At 45.0% G+C, this 21693-nt stretch overlaps 1 protein-coding gene across 1 annotated transcript in view; it reads right to left on the bottom strand.

Annotated features, from left to right (window-relative positions):
* chd7 (chromodomain helicase DNA binding protein 7) overlaps positions 1–20927 on the bottom strand; it is a 102321-nt gene extending 81394 nt beyond the window's left edge. Inside the window, exon 1 of the mRNA XM_083928088.1 lies at positions 20632–20927. The gene's annotated coding sequence lies outside the window, so the exon portion shown is untranslated. The remainder of the gene's footprint in view (positions 1–20631) is intronic.
* Between the last annotated feature and the right edge of the window lie 766 nt (positions 20928–21693).

Here is a 21693-nt window from a genome sequence, read left to right on the forward strand (position 1 = left end):
CGTGCGTGAGCGAGTGTGTGTAGGGCTTATACATGTGTGAGACCAGGACGGGGAGGGGGTGTTGCTCCTTTACTCCACATTCCCCCCTCCTCCACCTCATTTCTTTCCTCCTCCTCCTCCCTCACACTCATTTTCCTCCTCCATCCACTTATCGCTTCATTACGGCGCCTGGCAGGTATCAGGGGTAAAACGTTTCATTATTCCTTCACCTGAGCGTGCGCGCAAATGACTCATTTTCCCTTTTCTAATAAATATTTTGGGACGATTAAATGACTAAATTGTGCACCCCCAGAATCACTTATGTGCCCACTTATTGCGGCAGCAGGAACTCCCTCACAGGTGGAGGAGAAGTGTTCAGTAGTCAACGTCTCACAGTGATATTAACCGTTTTGTAATAACAACAATTGGTGGATTGTGTAAAGCAGCGCTGTTACATATGAACCCGTCCACTTCCTGTCACGGGGCAGATGTGCTTTCTTCAGAGTTGATCTGTTAATCATCGGTGTTTGACACAAACGCTCAAAAGAAGAAGAACCAGAAAACAAAAACTCATTTTTTAAACTCTTAATTCTGAATAGCTGTAAATCATTTCACCTTTTTCCCACCAGTTAATAAACTCATGGCCGACACAAGCTTTGGCTGCGGAGCTGGGAGAAACAGTGCCGCGGTTTGGTGATGTGTCGAAGTACCCCATTACACCTCATCCAATACCGTTTCCTGCAGGGTGAAATGCAGAGCGCCCCCCTCTGTGGTTAGGGTTAGCGTGAAACGCGGCGTTCAAGATGGGCACCATGGAGGGCACGGGCACAGGGGGACTTTCTGCGTCATGAAAACCGCCATAAAAAGCACCTGGGTCCGTTATTAAAGGTTAAAATGATGGTTAAAATGTAAATTTAGGTTTAAAAAGAGATTAAGGGTCAACCGGAGATGGGTTTGATCCACGTTTAGGTTCGGGGAGTTGTGTATTGACGGGGGGAACGGCCTTCAACGCAAGAATCGGCCTCTAGAATCCGATGCGGACGCTCCAGATGCAAAGTTTAACACTGAAATATTACCACGTATGCGCTTTTGTCTTTACACCAAATCCTCCGCCATCATCTCGTCTGAACTCTGATCATGTGGTCGGGGAAATCCACTCCATTGCACGTACGTTTCGGTTTATAGCCTAAGCGTCGTCCCGTCGTCTGAGGAAGTGACAACCTTGGTATTTTACAAATAAGAGTTTTTTGTGTTTGATGAACGTTGCCGTTGACGGGTTTTATTTCCATTTTTAAAGAAGGCAAATCGACAGTGGGGACCAGGGTAAAAATGGAAACCTCAGTCTTACTGACTGCATTAAAGTTCATGAGATCTACTGTTTGGTATCGAACTTCGTATCAAGGATCGCATCATTTCCTTTTGCAGCGCTGCAGTAAAAACACACTTCCTTCAGCCCGTTGGGAGCATCAACTGGTGTGTAAACAGCGACTTAACGAGCACTTTCCTCCGCGCCATAAACACAGAAAGGAAGACAGGTGCTGCGCGGCTCTTTCCTGCTATACGGCGGTCAGAAACAGGCGATGCCCGTGCAGATCCACTCATCTCAACGCCGCGGTTCTTCTTCAAACAGTGGTACTCTAAGCGATGCTTCTGTGCGTACGTGTAACGTGCTTTCACCAGTGTGCGTTTATGGCACTCAGCTGTGTTGTCGACAGTAGCTGCAGCGGCATGAACACGGAACAATATCTCATTCACTAGCTGGTTCAATCACCACTTGGTTCTGTACATGAGGAGCGTGAACAACCACCAGAACAGACGACGCAACACCTGACAGTTTAATAAAGACACAAAGGGGGTAAAGTGACTTCTACCACAACTGAAACTAGTGCTGGCACATGTGGCTGCAAACCAAGCGCAAGCGTGTGATCGTGAGCGTTTTCTGTACAAAAGTCATTCAAACGCTGTCACAGAGCGTGCACAGTTAAAGCAGCGCCTCAGTCGTTGCCCTCAGTTGTGTTCGACTGCTTTATCACAGCGGCGTGAGCTCAAGCAGCACTGCTCGGTTACATCACTTCCTGTGCATTTCAATCACTACAGGAAGAAGATAAAAAGTGTGTGTGTGTGTGTGTGTGTGTGTGTGTGTGTGTGTGTGTGTGTGTGTGTGTGTGTGTGTGTGTGTGCATGTGTGTGCGGTAGGTGAGAGTAATTTAGCGTAATTTCACATCCTCTGCAGTAAGTTACTACGAAAGGAAACCGGTTTCCTGTCAGCTCAGTCGCACGCACAGTAAACGGCGAATTCTCCGACACTGGGGATGCATGAGGACCTGTTGGCTGAATATCTGTGTGTGTGTGAGAGTGTGTGAGGGTGTGTGTGTGTGCAGCAGCCTCAGGGTTTTTCCCCATTAGATCGCAGCTCCAGTTGAAAAGTAAGAAGGCACGAGATTCCTCCCTCTCCGTATTTTGTCTGGCCTTTAGGAGGAAGCCTCCCACAAGATAACATTAGTCTGCACCCTGGACGTTATGTCACCTCGCTCCTTCGCTCTGATTCATCATCATCATCATCATCATCTCTCTCTCCCCACCCCCCGCTCTCTCTCTTTCTCTCTCTCTCTAGTGTTCATCCTGAAAGTCATCACACAGACAAACCAAAGCCTTCTGTACCACTTCCTCTGCCATTTCGGCAAACGCGCACACACACACAAATATAAATATATAGGATCACACACACACACACACACACACACACACATGCACGGTTTGGCGTCGAGGCCCAGCTGTCACTGCAGAAGGAATTAGGTGAACGGTCAGTGTGCCGCTTTGGACGCCAAATCTCATCAAAGGATGAGGCGTTCAGATCCCACCACGCCGCCCCCCCCCCCTCCCCTCCCATGAGCCTCTGCCGTGACACACGTGGCGAGGAGTCAAGAGGAGGAAGGATCGTATCTGACCACCGCCATGGCAACCAGGGCTGCGACTAATGATTATTCTCATGATGGATTCATCCGCCCTCAAATAATCCATTAATCACTCGGGTCTAAAAAAATGTCACAGGAGTCAGAAATGTGCATCTCAGTTTCTCAGAATTCAAGGTTTTGTCTTTAAAACGTCTCGTTCTGATGTTCGATGTTCAGTTTAATGCGTTTTATATCATATCTCCATGCTTGAGAGCGTGGAAAAAAGCATTTTCTACCATTTCTGCATGAAAAACTTTCAGGATTCAGCGATTATCAGGAGCTAGGGATCACTTTTCTTTAGCTCCGTAAATCGATTCGTCGTTGCAGCTCTAACAGCGTCGACTCCGTAAGACTCATGCAAAAACACCAAAGATGTGCGAATACGTTTCCAGAAGCAGAAGAAATACGTGACCACCGTTTACCACTTGAGGAATCGATCACTCAAGCACATCCCTCGTTGGGTTTCATCGGCAGTAACGTCACTTTAACAAACATCTTTCAGTCTGAAACCTCGACGGGAGTGGTACTAAAAAAAAAAAGTTACAGTTCTATCCACGACTTTTACTAATGCCAAAAAAAGAGGGAGTAGAGCTGAACCGCGGAAAGGCGCAGTTAGGACGATTAGGGCGCGTTCACACTGTCCATCTGTACCGTGCCCGAACACATGTGACGGCTAAAGTCTGGTTCCTTTGACCAGTGTGAGTGCAACCGTACAGAATCTAGGAGCGGCACGCTTGCCGTCCACGGCCCGTTTGGGAGAGGTGGGCTTTAGTAAAGCACGTTTGCACATGTACGAGCACGAGCGTGGGCACGTGTACGAGCACGAGCATGCGCACGTGTACGAGCACGAGGCCTACGGCGGTTCTGAGGTCATTTCCTGTGCGCCTGTTGGGACGTAGAAAAAAGAAGGAGGGACCATGCGCGGACATTTCAAACAATGGCGGTGAAAGGTTCACGTTGGTGTGATGCGGAGGTGGAGTGTTTACTGCAGATTTGGTTGATGAAAAGATTCAAAAACAGTCGACAAGACGCACAAAAACTCTGAGGTCTACGGAAAGATCTGGAAACAAAGCCACGCATCGCCATGACGTCATCAATGCGTGTGACGTGTTACGGCGTGATGACGTATAGGCAGCAAGAAGCATTCTCCGAGGCCCAGGTAGTGTGAGTACAAACGGGCCTGGAGGGGGGGACAAGGACCCTAAAGCCCGGGGCACGGGACGGAGGAGCAGTGGGAGGGCGCCCTAAGTTGTTTAATCGACTGAGGCTGAAGACTTCAAAAACAGGTCTGGCGATTAAAAAAAACTGTCGATTGTGGCTCCCCCTTTGCCGTAGTGGCCGATCAAACACTGTACATTCCAGGGCACATTAGCATCAATCCTGCAGGGTTTCTCTCTCATTACGTACGGAAATATCGTCCTTCATATCGCACGTGTTGCCGTTTTAGTGACGCAGCAAAGACGACACTGCTCTTTTTTCGGGGTATTTATGAGAAACGACTTTTTCAAACTAGAGAGCTGAAGAATTTACCGATTAGTTCAGCGCCAAAGTCAATCTGCAACTGACTAACTGATTAAAATGAGTTCTTTAAGCAGAAATATGACGATTCATGCTTCTCAAATATGATTATCCTCTAGTTTTCTTGGTCTTCTACGACATTAAACAAAATCCTAATCTACGGCAGGGTTCAAACAACGTTCTCAGAGCATTTCCAGCACTTTCAGAGCGGTGGTTAAAGGTAAAAGGTAAAAGGTTGATGTTATTTCGTTATAAACGTCCACAATGACTCATGACAGCCTCCTGCAGAAGGGCGACAAAGTTTCATGTTTGTAAATGTGTAAGGAAGCAGATTTGGCGTCAAGAATAACCTGAATTTCAAGCACGCGTCTCAAAACCTTAACTAAACAGTACTTTCCCAGCACCCGTAGGAACCCTGATGTTGGTTTTGGACTCTTGGTCGAACAAAACAACAATATTGTGTCATTTTTTACGGATTTTCTGATGCGGCAGAGACTAAAATATTAATCTAAAAACCAGAATAATCAAGTTGCAACCTTCATCGTCACTTCCCGTCTGCCCAGTCAGTGAACTACCACGTCGCATCATCACACTGATGCTGTTTCGTGAGATCAAACTGATGCTTATCTGCGTTTTCAGAGGAAACGCCAGCTCCAGACGACACGGGTCGGTCAGAAGGGACGCAACGCCGCAAAGACAAACCCAACAAACGCCATCGTCCCTGTGAGAACGCCACCAACACCACATTTAAAGACGTGATTCCCAGTACATCATTAAATGGATCGCCCAATGCTGAGCAACCATCTGAGTGTGTATCCGTCACGCTGCTGACAGGAAGTGACAAACTTCACACACTAACACAGATTCATGCAGAAGAGCATCCTTCACATGAGTGTACTAATCATCACACACATGTAGCTGCAGCTGCACGCCACTGCAAGATTAACGCCACCGCTGCTTCACGATTTTAAGATTTATTTTGTTCCCGTCACGAACAACAAACAACGCCATTTGGACGACGCTTTACATTCTGATCCTTTATGTTCATTTCGCATTAAAGTTCTTTCATAGATGAGAAAATACGCTGTACGTTTCATTTGTCAGGTATTTAATTCACCAAAAAAATGGCGTTACCGTGTGGTTATTTCTATTTATTTACTGAATAACCAGAGATCATTCTATATCGTGACGTTTATTGTTATATATCGAGCTATGAATCACCCGGCTTTGATCTCCGGGCAGAGTGAAAAACTAACAGGGATGAGAGCCTGGACGGCTGCGCTACCATGGAAACCGCGACCATCGTAGGTCCTGAGAAAAGATGGCGGCTGCAGCAGCTTGGAAAACAACAATACAGAACACTGAATGTATCCGATCGCAAATTGAGACTAAGCTAGCTAGAGCGACGCACGGCTCCTTTGCTACGGAGACGGATCGTCAGAAAGCCGTCGTAGCGGTCGGGAGATCAGCAGACTTTAGGTTAAAGTGAAATTCCGGCGCAAAATCATCCCAGGGTCGTTTTTCCGGTATTTACATTCATCAAATAATCCATCAAGATATTTTTTTTCATGTTACAACTATTAGCGGAGAAATCCTGGAGAGTGGCTAACAGTGATTAGCTCGGGGCAGCACGGTGAAGGCATTCAAAGGTCTTTTTTAACCACTAATGCTGCTGAAAATAACAGCAAACCTCTGCAGCAGCATGAGAAGAGTCCCAACACACACAACAAAGCACACGGCGACGTGGAGTCAAAATGCAGTGAGAATCACCAGCCAGGCTCAGGAGTTCACACGGACGGAGACGCGCCATCAAACCACAATAATCGAGGTCGCCCGCTCAGACGAGCTGGAACCACAGAGCGTCGCTGCCAGGGTTCAAGTGAGCGGCGTCTGCTGCATGACGCCGTATTAGTCGCTCTCCGTAGTGCATCGTTCATTTAACGCTGAGCAGGAACGCCGACCTCGGCAAAAAGCTCTTCTCCCATTCAAACAGAAACAGACCGTAGCTCACAAAGTCCTGGAGAGCAGGGCTGCAAATAACCACGTTTACTCACATTAGTTTGTTTTTTTGCTCCTTTAAAATGGTGAAAAATGTGTTTCAGAGTTTCCCAAACCCAAAAATAACAAAATATCTTGTTTTTTTTGCCACAAATCAAAAGATATTCAAGTTTACGATCACGGAGGAGCAAAGAAACCAGAAAAATCAGATCATTCTTTACTTAAAAAAGTCACTTCACCCAATTTATTATCAAAATACTGAACTACTCATCGCAGCTCTACGGTGAAGGGGATCAAAATGTGGGAAATCTTATATTTAAGGTTCCTGCACAGTTTCCAAAGTCAAATTCAAGCACTTTTTATGCACTTTTAAGCATTTCAAGGGGCATTTTTATGCACCTTACAGCTGTGGACAAGTCCAGTACACTACTCCTTATACTTCAGGGTTCAAACACCCGTTCAGAGGTCAAAAACAAGCACTTTTCAAACACTTTCAAGGTCGATTTTAAAGCTTTTCAGCATCTTACAACTGTGGTAAATCACATATTTCTAGGAACACGTATAGATACTAAATGTTATATTTATTTCACCTGGCTTTTTACATTAAAATCATGTTAAAAGTGTTATTTACTCTTTAAGCATCAAAAATGTTTCGTAATACCAGAAGAAAGAAATTTGGATACAATTTCAAGCATTTTCAAGCACTTTATCCAAAATTCAAACCTTGAAAACACTAAAATTAAAGCATTTAAGGATTTAAAGCACCTGTACGAACCCTATTATTGCACATGTTCATCACATTAAATATGATGTTATTGTCCCGGGAACAACCAACATGATGTTAACAGAGATACAATCAACGACTATTTTGATCATTTGTAAATTTTCCAGTCATTTTTAAAGCAAAAAAAGTCAGAAAATGTTGTTTTCGGTCTCAAATATGAGACTGAACATAAACTTCATGCAAAATCAAAGCAGTTTTCAAGAGTTAGAAGTGTTTTTAAGGGTTTGCAGCGCCCGTACGAGCCCTGAGTGCATATATGTTGTCTGTTTTACATTGTTTGGGGACGTTTTGACCGCAGCCGCCGCTCCTCCAGTCTGACTGAAGGTGTGTTAGCGGTGACGTCACTCGGTGTAAACTTTGGCTGGAATGAAAACCTGCAGGCGCTCGGCCCTCGGCGACGACACGCCTCTGCACGCTTCCTGCTCTGCACATTTCTTTTTTTTACAGCCTGTTTATTGTGTTTACTTCCGTCTGGTGGACATTTTGCATGTACGCTCATCCGCCCTCTGGACACCACAGAGTCACATCTGAGCGCTGAGACTCTTTTGACTCGTGATGTTAAGTTAAAAAAAAGCTCCATATTTGCTGCGTGCACGCAGAAGGAGAGGATAGGAAGATGAGCCAGCAGCCGTGCACTCCTGTCTGTGCGGTTGAGAGTTTGGCAGCGTAACCGTCTGTAGCCTCCGGGCTTTACTACAGGAAATCTCTGCCGTGTCAACAACACCCTTCTCCACTGAGACACAGGCAAACAAAACGCAAACTGCACCAGCTCAGCAGACCCCACCTAACTAGACACCTGAAGGAGTGAGTGATCTCTCTTCCTCTGGAGAACACGTGTGCACCCACCCACCTCCCATTACCACTAGGATCTAAGCCGCTATAATTTATACCTTTGTTCCCAAATGGAGGACAGCGCGCAGGAGCTGGCTAGCTGTGTGTGTAATTACGCTCAAGTGAGGGGATGCAGGGCCTGTGTGCTTTGGAGGCTGGGAGATTTGAGGCCCGGAAGGAAGGAAGGAAGGGAGGAAGGAAGGAAAAGGGAGAGAGGAGAGAAGAGGAGGAGGAGGAGGAGGATCAAGAAAGGGAGAGAATAAAGAGAGAGGCAGCGAAGCTAGAGAAAATCTGGTTATTTTACGCACGGCTGCTTCGTTAATGGACAGTGTGTGTGTGTGTGTGTGTGTGTGTGTGTGTGTGGAGGGGGGTGGGTCAGCAGGAAAGGGCTGTGTTTATCCAATCTGTTCCCTGCCTTTACCATGTGGTAGGAAAAACCACTGGCCGGCTACCAGTCTGATCCCAGAGGACACGGAGGCCGCGGAGAGGAGGAGGAGGAGGAGGAGAGAGGGAAGTAGGCCACAGGGGGTGGCCAAGGAACCTGCTAACGGAGCGAGAGAGAGAGTGTGTGTGTGTGTGTGTGTGTGTGTGTGTGTGTCACTGAGCTAAAGAAACCGTTATGAAAGCTCTCCGTCTGCTCTTTGAGACTGTGAGTGGAGTGAAAAGGCGAAAGCTGCGGTTTTGATACTGAAACTTTAAACGCCGTCGTGATTTACGTTTGAAAGGAAAACGGGAAAATGTGCACAGTCAGATTCAAGGTCAGCAGAAAGACTACACCGGTTTGTATTTCTGGCACGCCGGCGTGGAAAATATTTCCATATTGTTGTCCCACGCTGGATGTCAAACAGTGTTGGAGTGGTTTTGTTTTTCAAGCGTATTCAATATAAAGAGGTCATCTTCCACATCCTGTCGTGGTCGCAGCTCGCTGGACAAGGACGTGGAGTGATGACGATGATGTGCATGTGACAACTCGGGCCACATCCTCACAGCTGCGTTTTTAAAATGCATCTCTTTTGCTACGTTTACGCCGCTTATCCGCGCTTCTTCGGCGTTCCCGAGCCCCTTAAATGGAGACGTTTTGGAGACGCTGCTGCGCCCGTTTCATCTTTCTCGTGTGGCTGATCCTTTCTGTGCGTCATGGCTTCCTCTGGCGATGGATAACGCTCTAATAGGTCACCGCATTTGCTTTGTAACGAGTCCAAATGTGTGTTTTCCGCCGCAGTTATCGCCTTATACTCCGGAGTTACTCTCAAAGTAAACAAATAAACACTTTCCACTTCTTCCTCTTGAGTATTTTATACATTTTCAACGTACAAATTCATCATTTTGCAGCCGGAGAGTAACAACAGAGGATCTACTTCCTGTTGTGAGTGTCCACGTGATCTGCACATGCAGGCGTGTTCACATGGAGATAGTCTTAGAAAGAAAACATTCGCCGTGCGGCTGCAGCCTCAGTGGATCTCTGCAGAAACAGGAACTCACGAGAGTCACTGGGTGTTTCTGCAAACTGAGGTTCACTGCACGTGACGAGAGAAAGGATTTACTGCCATTTGAAATCGCCGTGAAATGCTTTAGAACAACACTGTTTTGGTTTGAGATGAACTAATAAAGAGGTCGCTTCATGTGTGGTCCAGAAACGCATTTACAATCACATGTGAGGGATCTAATCTAACGTAGATCTACAGCGTCAGACTCCGTTTAACCCTCACCTCACCAGTGTTGTGACTCAACAACAGCTGCTGCTTCTACCTCGGGCTGCACAGCTACATGAACACGATCGACTGCAGTATTTTAGGATAGAAAGAAACGCCCCGCACGTAGATTTCACTGCCGTAAATCAAATCAATCCTGGACTAACACCCAGAAGGTCCAGATGTTTTGGCAGCAGCACTGAGTGAGACTTTCCTGAATGCCGTGGCTCAAGTCCAGCGTAGAAGAGTGAAATACAACAGAGAGCAGACGGTAAAATGGTGAAATGGAAATTTAAATGTCTGGAGCAGACGCTGAAGAGCTCGTCCCCTTTTGGCTACAATTTTATTCCTATTCTGCTTCTCGGAGACGCTGATTCCAGGTGAATAAAGAGAGCTGAGGAAGGCAAAGCTCTGGATCTACCGCTCAGTCCTGGTTCCTACCCTCACCTGTGGTCATGAAAGCTGGGTCAGGACCCAAAGAACCAGGTCGCGGGTACAAGCAACCGAAATGTGTTTCCTCAGGAGGGGGTCTGGAGTCTCCCTTAGAGAGAGGGGGAGAAGTTCAGCATCCGTGAGGAACTCGGAGTAGAGCCGCTGCTCCTTTGCGTTGAAAGGAGCCAGTTGAGGTGGTTCAGGATCATCTGGTAAGGATGAACCCTGGGCGCCTCCCTAGGGAGGTGTTCCAGGCACGTCCAGCTGGGAGGAGGCCTCGGGGAAGACCCAGGACCAGGTGGAGAGATTAGATCTCCACACTGGCCTGGGAACGCCTCAGGATCCCCCAGTTAGAGCTGGTTAATGTGGCCCGGGAAAGGGAAGTTTGGGGTCCCCTGCTGGAGCTGCTGCCCCCGCGACCCGACGAGGCTGAAGATGAGATGTGATTTTGATGCAAAGATTGAATAAAGAACGATAAATGGAACGTATTCAAGTGTAATCGGTTCTGCTGCTACGATGAAACAGACGGTTTGGTTAAAACATCCCTCTGGGTTTATTCTGCACTTCTCACGTGTGAACACTTGTGTTTGAATTCTTGTTCAGAGAGAAAAACTGTTGCAGGTGAAGGGGAAGCTGTTGCTCGCCGATGCAAATGAGTTTCACAGTGGCACGCTGCCACTTTCACAGGCGTCGCAGGGAAAACCCCCGCAACGTAAAAGAAGGGGGTAGACTTTAATAAAGAACGACTAGGATTCGTCACTGGCTGGGAGTCTCTTCAGCGCATTCAAGAAAAAAGAAACGACTGGTTTTTGAGCCGCTGAGAGATTCGTCATCGCTGTGCAAGAGGAAAAGGAAATATGAAGCTTTCGGGAATATTTGTGAGCAACATCACAGACGGGACCTTTTCTGAGTCTCAGTCAACATGAATAAGAAATGAGCTTCTGAAGAAAAGGTTTCATTTCACAATACTGACGACATTTAAGTATTCCTTTATGTGAACACACACACACACACACACGGTGTATAGACCAGGCTCTCACACACACACACACACACACACACCTCCCTAATCAATCAGTGCTATTGACTTGCCCTTTTAGACCAATGGGACAGGCCGGTCTGGACGGCGTCCCCAGAGATTGGTCGGTTCCCCCTCCCTGCTCCACCTGCCTGCCTGCTAACAACCAATTAACTTGCAGAGTCTTTCCTGTAAAAGCTGTGGGGTAACTTCTCCCCCAGGACACACACACACACACACACACCCCTTTTTACCCCCAGAGTCGATGCACTCTCCAGGATCAGAAGTGCTTCCGCCGTGGCTTTGAATCCGGCCCAGGATCTCCTAAGCACCTTTTTAAAAACAATATGCGGAGTGACAGGACGGTAAAACCGGGGCTGCTGGCGTCAGGGCTATAAACTACGACCAACATTAGCGTCTCCGTGTCATCACTCGCTCATTATTCGCTGTTTTTGGCGCTCTACGGACACTGACCCAGGTCCTGGTCCCTTTTTTTGCGCGGTGAATTCACGTTTGCACTCCAAAGAATCTACGAGTTTCACACACGCACATGAGTGTTCACGCGTCTAATTAGGAAACAATCAGACTTTGATGAGTGCAGAGCGAAGTCTGAGCGGCTCAGGTGGCGGTAAACATTAAAAAGGTGGAAATTAAGGAGCTTTCACGGCATATTTTGGAGTCGTTGAAGCGTGAACTTTTATTGTGAAGGACTGAAAGTGTTGACAGCGAGGAGATTGCGGTGTCCGAGGGCAGCGCTGCACGGCTAATAAAGCGGTGCTAGCGTCCTTTTGCAGAAAGACAAAGCTAAAAGTAGAGAGGTAAGAAGTTTTAAGCTTCAGTTTTGCACTATTTAATCAACTCGAAGCGTTCACGATCATTTATATTTGTAGGTTAAACGGAAATGTTGCTATAACGACGCCGGACACAAGGAGCAACAGTGTCGTGCTGACGAAAGAGAGATCGACACGAGCGTCTTCTCCTGCATCTCCTCCGCTCTCTGACCTTGCATCCATCTCCATCTTCCTAACTGGATGTTGATTCCACAAGCGAGCGGCACTTAACCTTTCATCGGCCGCGTGGATCACGCAGAGAGAGAGAGAGAGGCGAGATGGGAGGATGTGCGGACGCCACAACAGCGCCATTTAAAGAGAAACTGCGTGCATTGATGGGATTTTTCACCTGCAGCTGATGAGACACAAACCACATATTTCTAAGCAGAGGTTTGTTAGTTTACCAAGAGCGGCGAGGGTTAGATGGTGTGTGGCGAGCTGAGGGATGGAGAAGAGGAAGAGAGGGAAAAACACAGGATGTGCTCCGCTTCAACGCAGGGAGAGGTCAAGGATAGATTAAAAAGGCACGCACAAATATGGGTCAGAGATGTACTTGACAGGCCGTCTCCTCTTTCACACTTCCAGCCCACACACGCAAACACTTGAGAGCTGAATTAACGCCAACCCTCTCTCTTCTAGGCACAGCACTCGGTCCAGAAGGCCCTCGCCGCAGGAGGAGGATGATGGGGGGATGGGGGAGGCGAGTGCGGAGGAGGAGGAGGCAGGTGAGAGGGAGGGGATGAGAGAGAGAGAGAGACAGCAATGACACTCAGTTTTGAATGTCACCACGGTGCTAAAGACCCCCGCTAACCTTTTGGCTGGAAATGAGAGGAGTGGAGGAAGGGAAGGGAGGGGAGGGGAGGGGAGAGGAGGGGAGGGAACAGACAGGCAGGCAAAGATGGAGAGAGAGATGGAAGAGGGTGAGAATGAAGAGGAGGGAGCTCATGCATGGGTAGAGAGCGAGTGGGTGGAGGTGGAGCGATAGATGGCAAGATGAAAGAGATGGAGACAAACAACAGCGCCACTTCTCTCTTCTGCCATCCAACGACACATGATGATGATGGTGATGGTGATGATAGGAGACAAAATGGCCACCCTGACAAACAGCACTCTGGGCTCAGACACCCAACACCGGGGCTGTTTTATAACCACCAAAGTGTCTGACAGGAGCGCCGCAGCATCAGGTGCCACCCAACCCCGCACAGGGAGGGACGCTCAATGCTGCCCTTTCAAATGTGTCATCCAACCTTCAAAGCGCGTTAAAAGTTCCTCCTGAAAATATCACGACTGCACAGAAGCGACCGCGGGAGTGTAAAGCAACAACTCCTGCAAAACGGTTGTTTTCTCCGTTGATCGATTCGTTGAAAGGTGGAAAAAAGATCCCAAAAGTCAGAGATGACGTCTTCAAATGTTTAGTGTTTGTCCACGACTCAAAAGACTTTGGGTTCACGGTCACAGAGGAGGAAAGAAACCAGAGAATATTCACGTTTAAGAAGCAGGAAGTGGAGAACGTGGACGAAAAACTGACTCAAAACCATTATCTGAGTTGCAGCTCGACCATTTCCCACCAACTGTTTTGGATTTCCCCCAAAAACTTGCATTAAATGTAATCAAAACAGTCAAAGCAGGGCCGGGGAGGTACGGAGAAATTAAAAAATCAACATTTTTGACCACGTGTGGGTAAAGACGAATAACAGAAGAGTCTGGAAAGTTCAGAAAATAACATAAATCTACGGTAATGCATAATTTAAACCAGAGCAAACACGATATTACGTGAAAACTAAAATATATACTCTCATAAAGTGTCCGTATAGCATCAATATATTACCCAATCATCAGCCAGAGACAACATGCTTTCATCTGTAACTGTCACTTTAAATAAAGGAGCCGATCAGAGACACTGAATCTGCAGCTTTCATCGTGTAAAGTCTGAAATAAACAGAAGAGTAATTCATCATCAGCCTGAGATTTCTCTGACAGCTGAACGGATTCTTAAGAAAACAAAACGTTTCTGGACATTTCCCCAGAACCACAGAGGAAATTCCAGCCGTGACGTCGACATTTAACCGTTTATCCACGACCCAAAGCTGCTGTTCAGTTAAAATATGACTTAATATGACGAAAGTGCCGAGGATTTGCACCTTTTTGTTGTGATATTGGGCAGAAATGTTCACAGTTGACAGGAATAACCGCATCTAACCCCTCCTGTACCCGTCTGCGCTCATCCTCACCATGATTTCAGATTAAATATTAACAAAACATGAGATTTTTTTAGCCGCCAAAGGTCACAAATACGTTTAAAATTGTATGGCAGGGTGTTAATGCTCCAAGTTGGACACGATGACCCTCTCAGGGCAGCGTCATAATCATGCTGAAAGTGGAAATGTGATAGAAACGTCCTCTCGTCGCCTAAATCCAGAGTAACGTATGAAATGTTCCTCTGGTTTTGCAGCGAAAGAGTGAAACGTAACGTAACGTACGGCCCCGATGAGAGAGTGAGAGATCATCGAGGGACGGAGGTGGACAACACACGACAAAAGAGTCAGATGAAAAACAAAGACGTGAACAATGGACGTTTTCACCAGCGGATCACAACAACATCAGTGTTGTCAGCTACAAGTTTTAGCCGCCGCACGCCGACAGAGGCACGCGTGCTCTCACGTGTGCCCGCGGACACACGGACACACACCTGTCTCGCTCCGCGCAGTCCCTTACCAGTTTGAAAACAGTGAGCGTTAGTGAAAAAGTCCAGATAATCAAAATTTAGGTCAAAATTACAACGATTTGACACATTTATGGAGGTGTCTTGATGGAACGAGGTGTGCACGGTGTGCGGTGAGCGGCGTGGTTAAATCTTTATGGTCATTAGATGCTAAGAGATAACGGGGGAGGGGGAGGGGGGTATGAATGCACGTGGACAGCGAGCACCCGTGTACGGATAATAAGACGGGAAATTAAACCGCATCGTTCTGTGAAATCTCAATTACCTGGTAAATGTTAATGTTGTGTTTCCAAGGGTTAGGAGTCGCTGCGTGCGGCGTTTCCCCCCCGTATCTGACCCCCGGGCCGCGCTGAAGACGTCGCCGACGCCTTTTTACTGACAAAAATCTGCATTTGTAAGGTTTTAGGGGAGCGCACTGGATTAGATTGAGACACTTTGCTTTCTATGGTTTCAAATAACGACATTTTCCTAGTTTTCCGTGCATTTACCTCCTTTTTTTAATGAGTTTTCATCCATTTTCCTCCTTTTTTTATTCATTTATTAGTAGAAATTAAAAGTTGCATGCGAGGATAAACTGCTAGGGTCAACGTGAGATGTTGATTTGAATTTGTGGGGAAATAAATGTTTACAGAACGACGTATTTACAAGTTAAACGCACTCTAGTTTCACAGACTAGGGCCCCCAAAAAGCTACAAACGGCCCTGCTCCAGGCCCCCCAGCCAAAGTTAGGACGATCTACTGTGACGTCACCAAGACAACTTCCAGAAAAGTCCAAAAAAAAACACAATTATGCATCAAAAGACGCACAATTAACACACAAAATAACTCTAAAATCGGATGTGAAGTATTTCTTAAATATGTTTGAACTAAAGTTCTGAATAAAATGAGAAAAAACTGTGAATTTAACAAAATAACGTGAAAAATTCAAAGGAGGATGCAATAAAATGAGGCTTTAATCATGTTATTATTCCATAAAGACTAAATATATTAACTGGATTACATTAAAAAAAAAATTATAGTTAAGACGATCGACTGTGACGTTACCAAGACAACGTCTAGAAAAGTAAAAAAAAACAACAATTATGCATAAAAAGACACATAAATATGTCGTCTAAATTGATAATAACACGCACAACATGACTCTAAAATCACATGTATTATGTATATGTAGTATTTCTTAAATAATTTGTGACTAAAGTTTTTAATAAAATAATAAAATACTCTGAATTTTTCACGTTATGTGTTAAATTCACACAGGAGGACACAAAAATGAGGCTTTATCACGTTGTTATTTCAATTCAATTCTATTATATTTTATTTATAGTGCCAAATCATAAGTAAAGTGATCTCAGGAGACTTTACGGATCAGGTAAAGACCAAACTCTGTGACTTAGTTATGATTTAATATGATGGAGACCAAAATAAAGTGGAATCATATCGTAATAAATCATAGATTGAGATATCGTGATGCACAACATCTCAATCTAAATAGATAAAACAACACAAAGTAACTTGAATTTGAAAGGGAAATGGTTACTACGCCTTTTCCAACGTCCATTTTCAAGCGGTCCCAGCGCATCACAGTTTTGGTAAATGACGTATTTCAAAGAATACATAAAGATATTGGTAGTTATGCCTTCTCTGAGGTCAAATTAAAGCACTTTTAACGCACTTTTCAGGTCCATTTTCCAGCGTTTCCAGCAGATCACAGCTGCGGTAGATCACATGTGTCTCAGAATACATAAAGATATTGAAAGTTATGATTTCACCTGGATTTTTTCCCATTAAAATCACATTTAAAGAGATTGTTTTATGTTATTTTCATACAGACTCTATATTAAAGGGATTACAGTGGAAGTTTAAGCTAAAACGACCTGATCCACGGTCACCAAGACAACGTTTAGACCTGAGGTTGAATCAAAACCAGGCTCCAGTGCTAAAAGAATAAAGCTAAAGGTTAAATTATATAAAACACGCTTCAAAACAAAAGGAAATTCATGTTTGATTGTGTCGAAGGTGTCGCAGCTATGAGGAAAAAAAGCAGATTATTTAAACCAAAGTCTGAAACAACGGGGAAGGAAATGAAGCTTTTCTGACGGATGTTTATAAAAAAGAACAAAAAAGTCTCAGATTTTGTGCGTCGAGGAGCTTTTTTCACCCTTCAAGCATCTTTTTTATAATTTTATTGTTGATTAAAAGTTTAAAATCTGCTTTTGTGACGACCTTAAATAAAACTACCATAAATGAAGCCATTTAACTACATTCAGAGTCAAATTCAAGCACTTTTCAAGCATTTAAAGGTGCATTTTCATGCTTTTCAAACATCTTACAGCTGTGGTCAACTACATATTTACACAGTACAATACTCAATATACACATTATTTCACTTGTGCGTCACAAAATGAGATGTTATTGTCCTGTAAACGGCCACTGTGATGCTGAACTCGACTACTAGAGCGACACAAACATAATCAACGACTACTTTGATGATCTGTTAATCATCAACAGTCATTTTCATGCAATATGAGCTTTGAAATATGAGTTATAAATCAGTGTTATATCATGTTCCAGCGCCGCATGTATCAGAGATTTCAAGCACTTTACTCAAAATCAAAGCAGTTGAAAGTTTTCATGTTTTTCCAGCGTTTTTCCTCCTTTTACGCTTTTTATTTGTTTGTTTTTAGACATTAAAAGCTGCGTATGGGGTCAACCTTAGATGTAGATTTGAATTTAAGGGGAAACAAATAAATCAGAAGGATGCATTTAAAAGTTAAATGCACGCACCTCGTACGAACTCTTTATATTAAAAGTGTAAGTCAGGCGCAAAATCATCCGCCCCATCTTTTTCAGCACTTGCGTCAAATAATCCATCAAGTTTTTTCCGCGTAACAACTGTTAACGGAGAAATCCAGGAGAGTGGCTAACAGCTGTACGTGGCTAACAGTGATTAGCTCTGGGCGGTACGGTGAAGGCATTCAAAGGTCTTTTTTAACCACTAATGCTGCTGGAAATAACAGCAAACCTCTGCAGCAGCATGAGAAGAGTCCCTACACACAAAACAAAGCACCAATGGGCTCCTTTCTTTGGGATTGACTTTGGTAATCCACTGTAATGGATTTTACTATGAGAGGAGCTGGTACAGGGGCCAGTAGATAAGTCTTTAAAACACCACAAGCAGTTTAAAAAGCTGATTATATTCGGGTTAAGGGCATACCCCGGTTTCTTAAACACCATGTAAACACTGTACCCCGGTTAACAGACCCAGAGAACTCCTTCAGTTCCCTGATTATTCTCGCATTATTATTGGGTTTCTCATCTGCGCATGGTCCCCACTCCGCGGTGGTGGCTTTTGACCCAGAAGTAGAATAAACCAGGAAGCAACGGCACCGAAAAACAACAATAATAGTGCGTTACCCTTAAATCGAAGGAGGACTTCGCAACGACAAGTAACATCACTACCAAGAAGACCCGTTTCTGTCGTATTTCGGTCCAAAAGTCGCCCGTTTGTGATTCTGACAAAGGTGAACCGGACAAAAGTCGTATTCAGTCCAGCTGTGTGTTGCCGGAGAGCCGGAGGAAGAGCTACTCCGCCATTTTCCCCGTTCAACCCCTGCTAATGTAAACACACGACTCTTAATAAACTCTGGCTTCACTAACTACGTTGTTGGTGCTTTGTTGTGTGTGTAGGGACTCTTCTCATGCTGATGCAGAGGTTTGCTGTTATTTTCACCAGTATTAGTGGTTAAAAAAGACCTTTGAATGCCTTCACCGCGCTGCCACGAGCTAATCACTGTTAGCCACGTCCGACTGTTAGCGTCAGATTTCTCTGTTAATCTACACACGCAAAAACTGACTGGGTGGCTTATTTGACGCATAAGCGCGAAAAAGGACCATTGGGTGAGTTTGTGTCGTAATTAGACTTTAAGATTAAATGTAAAAATCTAAAAAATCCCAATCCCGTGTGGACATTTTGACTTTTTGTCCTCCATGTTTTGCTCCTGCAGAGGGAAGAGAAGAGAGCCTCAACTTTAAACCACAAGAAAAGACCAAATAGTGGTGAACATCTGTTGTGTGTGTGTGTGTGTGTGTGTGTGTGTGTGTGTGTGTGTGTGTGTGTGTGTGTGTGTGTGTGTGTGTGTGTGTGTGTGTGTGTGTGTGTGTGTGGCCTCTTATCTCTCCCTCTGTGGCCCACTAAACATGACTATAGCTGCCATCTTGGCTCAGACACAAGGTGGTGGTGGGGGTAGTAGCTGCTGCTGCTGCTGCTGACTCCATGGCAGGAAAAACAACGAACCAGCACATGCACATTAACTGTAATAACACTGCGAATACAACATGAGGTTTAATTAATTTAAAAAAGTGTGTTTTTAAGGGGTAAAAAGCGTATTTCCCCCTCTTCCCGCAGCTAGCACAGCCCAAAGTTGCGTGAGAGGAGAGCGGCAGGGTGACCATTATGCAAGTTGACCGATTACAGAAGACAATATGGAGAAGGAGGGCAGAGCAAACAATAAAAAGTGGCGTTGTCAGAGCAGGAAATGTGTAAATAACGTGTAAATAATGTGTGTGTACCTGTTAGACAGAGCTACACGGGAGCAAGCAGGTGTTTTGGAGCAGCCCGTCCACATTTAACGTAACAAGTGTAGCCGTTAAAAACTTGATTGTAACAACAAGCGCTCGCGACAAAAGCCGTTAGCGTCGGTTTGTCCTTTAAACATCGACAAAAAGTCACTAAAAAGACGCTTAAATGCAATAACTCGGATGTTTCGACTGATATTAACCGCCCCGAGCAGGTTACACGCTACGGTTACACTTCGGGGGGGTAAATAAGTGGTCTTCGGGGGGGGCAGAGAGAGGCTAGAACTTCGGTGTCCTCTTAGCATTGGGCTAACCTCCAACGGCTAATTAGCCTCATCAGCGGTGTTTCGCACCGTCGTTCCGGGACCAAAACGGGCAAAAATGGGGGGGGCGCTTCCCTTATTTCGGCAATTTTTCAAAGTAAAAACACTTCTCCCTCTCCGCTTATGAGCTCCTACGCGAAAACGGGGTGTTTTTAGTTCATTTTAACGTGTTTTGGTGGTTTGAAAAAGGTGAAAATGGTGTGGAATGACCGCCTGGCCTCACTACCAACACCCCCCTCCTCCTCCTCTCCTCCTCCCGCTGTCCCTTCCGTCCAACGAACCAAGCCACTACTAACGGACACTTCACGCGCAGAACCGTTAAAAAACACACATTCACGGGAAATACAGCCATTGTTGGTACTTTTACGGTGGAAACGTTTTAAATTAACTCTAATTTGATGTGTTTTTAGGGCGGATATTCGCCAAGTGTCGTCCGCTGGGAGTCTCGCACTCACGGCTCATTCAGTCGGGCCGGTGACTCACCTCTACGCTCGAGCCACGAGGGTAGAAGCTTCCAACACAATTAGCTAACAGAAGCTAACACTTTAAAAACACTCGTTATTCTGTTTTATTTATTAAAAACCAACAGGTTGTCAGGGGGAACGGGGTCCGGGGCACCTTAAGGCTCTCACGGTGCTTTTCTTTCCACTTTTTCAACTTAACTAGTGGGACTGTTGTGCGTGTGTGTGTGTGTGTGTGTAGGTTGAGTGTTGTGTGTATGTGTGTGTGCGGCATGGCGAGCTAACGTGTTACCTTCAATGACTTTCTGCCAAAATGGGGAAAATAAGAACACAAGCGTCAATAAAGTAGAACACGAGGGTTTTCCTTTGCAAAGTGAGTGAGTTAACGGCGCTAAATGAGCGGAGACACGGTCATAAAAAGTAGGTTAAAGTTACTATTAAATGAGGTTTTAATTCAGATTGAAACCCTCCGCGTTCACGGTGGGGACATTGGTTAAAAACGCTCTCTTTCTTACCCAACAAGCTTCGGTCACTTCAGGGTCTTTACTCCTCGTTAGTATCTCCGCTTCGGAAAAAAAGGAAAAATCCACCGCGGTCCTTTTTTGTGTTTTTTTTTCGTTTTTAAATATAAATAAACAGATGAAAAAAAAAAAGTTAGTTATATTCATGTGGTATTGGTCTTCTTCGGCGTGTCCCGCTGGATGTGCGACCTCGCCGGGTAAAGTGTGCGTTGTTGCTTCTTCTCCTCCTTTGTGTTAATTTCACTCAAATCGAGTTTAATCCGATCGATCCCTCCGCTGCTGGCTGGTCGCGCTCCGAGTCCTCCCTCCAGACACTCGCTCACCTTCCTCGGCCAGGGGGGCGCGCTCCCGAGAAGCTCTCTTCATAGAGATAAACAGGCGGCGTGCGCGGTCACTGACCCCGCGCCGTGCCCGCGAGTGACGCGCGCTCGTTCTCTCTCTCTCTCTCTCTCTCTCTCTCTCTCTCTCTCTCTCCTCTCTCTCTCTCTCTCTCTCTCTCTCTCTCTCTCTCTCTCTCTCTCTCTCTCTCTCTCTCTCTCTCTCTCTCTCTCTCTCTCTCTCTCTCTCTCTCTCTCTCTCTCTCTCTCTCTCTCTCTCTCTCTCTCTCTCTCTCTCTCTCTCTCTCTCTCTCTCTCTCTCTCTCTCTCTCTCTCTCTCTCTCTCTCTCTCTCTCTCTCTCTCTCTCTCTCTCTCACTCTCATAAATTAATTAATTAATAAAAACATAAATATTTAAATACATAAATAAATAAATACTTGCTGAGATAAGTGTATAAATAAATACAGGATCAAATAAATAAATACATCAATAAATAAATCAATGTAAAAATAAATTAATAAATAAAGTAATTAATTAATAAATGCATAAATAAATGTATAAATAATAATAATAAATGTATTTATTTGAATAAATACAAGATAAAATAATTAAATGCTGAATAATAACATGTATAAATACATCAATTAATAAATAAATTAATTAATAAACGAATTCATTAATGAACAAATGCAGAAATAAATGTATAAATAACAAATGCTGAAATAAATGTATTATTAA

This window comes from Echiichthys vipera (genome assembly GCF_963691815.1).
Source record: "Echiichthys vipera genome assembly, chromosome: 15".
Lineage (NCBI taxonomy): Eukaryota > Metazoa > Chordata > Actinopteri > Perciformes > Trachinidae > Echiichthys > Echiichthys vipera.